We start from the raw sequence: 5,027 nt of genomic DNA on the forward strand, positions 1-5,027 counted from the left end.
AGGACCGCTATCGGTCCACAATACATAGGGTTGCCGTGCACTACTGCTGACCGCTGCCCTATACTGCAGCAGTCCTTCATTGGTATAGGGACTGACGTACAGTCTGCTAATCACTAACACACAACCTGCTTGGTCCACAAAAGTTCTTATAAGGACTGGTAACTTGGTATAGGGTGCTACGGTACATAGGCCTGAGTGCGTTACAGTCTGCTGTTCTGTAAGGACCGCTATCGGTCCACAATACATAGGGTTGCCGTGCACTACTGCTGACCGCTGCCCTATACTGCAGCAGTCCTTCAGCGGTATAGGGACTGACGCACAGTCTGCTAAACACTAACACACAACCTGCTTGGTCCACAAAAGTTTTTATAAGGACTGGTAACTTGGTATAGGGTGCTACGGTACATAGGCCTGAGTGCGTTACAGTCTGCTGTTCTGTAAGGACCGCTATCGGTCCACAATACATAGGGTTGCCGTGCACTACTGCTGACCGCTGCCCTATACTGCAGCAGTCCTTCATTGGTATAGGGACTGACGTACAGTCTGCTAATCACTAACACACAACCTGCTTGGTCCACAAAAGTTCTTATAAGGACTGGTAACTTGGTATAGGGTGCTACGGTACATAGGCCTGAGTGCAGTACAGTCTGCTGTTCTGTAAGGACCGCTATCGGTCCACAATACATAGGGTTGCCGTGCACTACTGCTGACCGCTGCCCTATACTGCAGCAGTCCTTCAGCGGTATAGGGACTGACGCACAGTCTGCTAAACACTAACACACAACCTGCTTGGTCCACAAAAGTTTTTATAAGGACTGGTAACTTGGTATAGGGTGCTACGGTACATAGGCCTGAGTGCAGTACAGTCTGCTGTTCTGTAAGGACCGCTATCGGTCCACAATACATAGGGTTGCCGTGCACTACTGCTGACCGCTGCCCTATACTGCAGCAGTCCTTCATTGGTATAGGGACTGACGTACAGTCTGCTAATCACTAACACACAACCTGCTTGGTCCACAAAAGTTCTTATAAGGACTGGTAACTTGGTATAGGGTGCTACGGTACATAGGCCTGAGTGCAGTACAGTCTGCTGTTCTGTAAGGACCGCTATCGGTCCACAATACATAGGGTTGCCGTGCACTACTGCTGACCGCTGCCCTATACTGCAGCAGTCCTTCATTGGTATAGGGACTGACGTACAGTCTGCTAATCACTAACACACAACCTGCTTGTTCCACAAAAGTTCTTATAAGGACTGGTAACTTGGTATAGGGTGCTACGGTACATAGGCTTGAGTGCGGTACAGTCTGCTGTTCTGTAAGGACCGCTATCGGTCCACAATAGATAGGGTTGACGTGCACCACTGCTGACCGCTGCCCTATACTGCAGCAGTCCTTCAGCGGTATAGGGACTGACGCACAGTCTGCTAAACACTAACACACAACCTGCTTGGTCCACAAAAGTTTTTATAAGGACTGGTAACAGTGGGAGCAACGGAACACACAAAGCCACACTGCAGGCTCTCACCGTCCAGCCTCGTCTTCTACTTCTCCTTCTCCTCTCTCCTCACAATTGTCCTCCACTCCACCTTCCATCACGCCAAGCTCACATTTTTCTGCAAAAAGGCAGGCTTCCGTGGGCCTAATGTTTGAGCGTAAAAAAATGATGACGCCGGATAACCCTCTTGCCCAACGGTTGGCGGCTGGCTTGTCAGAACTCATAGCCCGCCAACTACTGCCATATAAACTGGTGGACTCGGAGGCCTTTCGCAAATTTGTGGCCATTGGAACACCACAATGGAAGGTCCCAGGAAGGAAGTATTTCTCAGAGAAGGGCATCCCAGAGCTATATGGCCATGTTCAGCGGCAAGTGAATGTATCTCTGGCACACAGTGTCGGTGCCAAGATACATCTGACCACAGACACGTGGTCTAGCAAACACGGGCAGGGAAGGTATATCAGTTTTACTGCCCACTGGGTGAACCTTCTGACGGCCGTCAAGCATGTAACCCGTGGCACCCGTGTAGATTTGGTTTTACCGCCACGGATTGCATGCAGGCCTGACTCTTCTTCTCCTCCTCCTACTCCATCCTCCTCCCTCTCCTCCTCAGCTGCCTCCTCCTTTTCCGCTGCTAGCGTCTCTTCCACTGCACCGCCCAAGCTCCCCAGAACCTATTCCACATGCCAGGTGAGACGTTGCCATGCCGTGCTGCGTCTGTTGTGCCTGGAAGCAAAGAGCCACACTGGCCCGGCACTCCTTTCAGCTTTGCGTTCACAGGCAGATGAGTGGCTAACACCGCTCAATTTGACAGTTGGTAAAGTGGTGTGTGACAACGGTGCCAATCTGCTTAGCGCATTGAAACAGGGCAAAATCACGCACGTGCCGTGCATGGCACACGTCTTAAACTTGGTCGTGCAGCGATTCCTTGTCAAATACCCTGGGGTCCAGGACATCTTGCGGCAGGCAAGGAAAATCTCGGCCCATTTCAGAAGATCTTACACGGCCATGGCTCGCCTTGCTGACATTCAGCGGCGACACCATCTGCCGGTCAGACGTCTTATTTGCGATTGCCCGACGCGATGGAACTCAACCTTCTATATGCTTGATAGGCTGCTCCAGCAGAAACGTGCAGTTAACGTCTACCTGTATGAACTCTGCGAAAGAAACGGTTCTGGGGAGCTGGGTTTTTTTTCACCGCGCCAGTGGCTGCTCATGCGCGACACATGCAGACTTCTGCGGCCATTTGAGGAGATCACCAAACTGGTCAGTCGCAGCCATGGCGCCATCAGTGACATGGTACCTTATGCCTTCTTTCTGGAGCGTGCATTGCGTCGTGTCATTGATCAGGCTGTGGAGGAGCAGGAGCGGGAAGATGAGGAAGTCGCAATGCTGGATGAATTCCCAGGGGGGGCTACTCTATCTGAGACAAGTCAACAACAGGAGTCTGATGAGGAGTCAGAGGAGGATGGTGCCGGGGCGGATGAGCAGGAGCAAGAAGAGCATGCTTTAAACCTTTCTGGGATCCCTGTTGTGCGAGGATGGGGAGAGGAGAATGAAGAGGACGACATTATCCTGGATGATGAGCAGGAGCCAGGCCACCACACCGCTTCCACTTTAGTGCAAATGGGGGCCTTCATGCTCCAGTGTTTTAATAGGGACCCCCGTATAAAAAGCATGAGGGTCAAGGACCAGTACTGGGTGGCAACGTACTTAGACCCCCGGTACAAACACAAAATGGCGGAAATGTTACCGCCGTCGCAGAGGGCTGTCAGAATGCAGCACTTCCAGGCCTTGCTTCGAGAAATGCTGCATTCTGCTTTTGCGTGCGCTGGCAGAGGAGCAATTCCCACTCCCAGAGAAGGATTTGCGGGTACCAATCCAACAGCGCCTGCAAGAAGAGGCCGGTTTGAAGATGTGTTGGTGACTTCGGATATGAGGTCATTCTTTCAGCCGACCCATCGACAGGTGTCATCCGGATCCAGCATCAGGGAACGCCTAGACCGTCAGGTGTCCGACTACATTGGGTTAACGGCCGATGTGGACGCTCTGAGGAGTGATGAACCCCTAGACTACTGGGTGGGCAGGCTTGACCTCTGGCCAGAGCTTGCCCAATTTGCAATCGAACTGTTGGCTTGCCCCTCATCCAGTGTCCTGTCCGAAAGGACGTTCAGCGCAGCAGGGGGGATTGTGACCGATAAGCGTACTCGCCTAGCTCACCACAGTGTTAACTACCTCACATTTCTAAAAATGAATGAGGCATGGATCTCGGAGGAATTCAACACATGTGATCAGTAGACCATGTATATGTCTATAAACAATTTTTGGAATCAAGCACACAGACCTTCTTAATTCATTTGGCTCACTTCCCTGACCCAAAAAAGCACACCGTACTATATGCCCCTACCCTCCTCTTTGAAGAGGTTGAGCGGTGTCATATTTCTACTGGGGCTGCTTATTATGAGGGGTTCCCACCATCCCTGTGCTGTGCTGACTTCCTCCTGGGTGTTCTTATTATGAGGGGCTCCCACCATCCCTGTGCTGTGCTGACTTCCTCCTGGGGGTTCTTATTATGAGGGGATCACACCATCCCTGTGCTGTGCTGACTTCCTCCTGGGGCTGCTTACGGTGCTGCTGTCAGCGCTGTATGTCACGGAGCTGCTGTCAGCGCTGTATGTCACGGAGCTGCTGTCAGCGCTGTATGTCACGGAGCTGCTGTCAGCGCTGTATGTCACGGAGCTGCTGTCAGCGCTGTATGTCACGGAGCTGCTGTCAGCGCTGTATGTCACGGAGCTGCTGTCAGCGCTGTATGTCACGGAGCTGCTGTCAGCGCTGTATGTCACGGAGCTGCTGTCAGCGCTGTATGTCACGGAGCTGCTGTCAGCGCTGTATGTCACGGAGCTGCTGTCAGCGCTGTATGTCACGGTGCTGCTGTCAGCGCTGTATGTCACGGAGCTGCTGTCAGCGCTGTATGTCACGGAGCTGCTGTCAGTGCTGTATGTCACGGAGCTGCTGTCAGCGCTGTATGTCACGGAGCTGCTGTCAGCGCTGTATGTCACGGAGCTGCTGTCAGCGCTGTATGTCACGGTGCTGCTGTCAGCGCTGTATGTCACGGAGCTGCTGTCAGCGCTGTATGTCACGGAGCTGCTGTCAGCGCTGTATGTCACGGAGCTGCTGTCAGCGCTGTATGTCACGGAGCTGCTGTCAGCGCTGTATGTCACGGAGCTGCTGTCAGCGCTGTATGTCACGGTGCTGATGTCAGTGCTCTGTATTACGGTGCTGCTGTCAGTGCTCTGTATCTCCTGCACCCTCTTGTTTGCCTACCCTGGTCCCTGACCTTCCCTCTCCTCCATTGCCTTCATTAGCTCCATAGTCCTGAATTGTCAGAACAATTTCCCAAATAAAAAAAAAATGCTTGTAGTTATCGATCCCAAATTCACCTCATACATGTATTATGCTATTGTCCAGGTGGTGGGACTACGTGCTACCCCCTAATAATTACCCCGTGGCCGCAAATTCGACCTAAAGGT

This window comes from Lithobates pipiens, unplaced genomic scaffold (genome assembly GCF_037356315.1).
Source record: "Lithobates pipiens isolate NorthernLeopardFrog02 unplaced genomic scaffold, aLitPip1_a1.2 Scaffold_3, whole genome shotgun sequence".
NCBI classification, from domain to species: domain Eukaryota; kingdom Metazoa; phylum Chordata; class Amphibia; order Anura; family Ranidae; genus Lithobates; species Lithobates pipiens.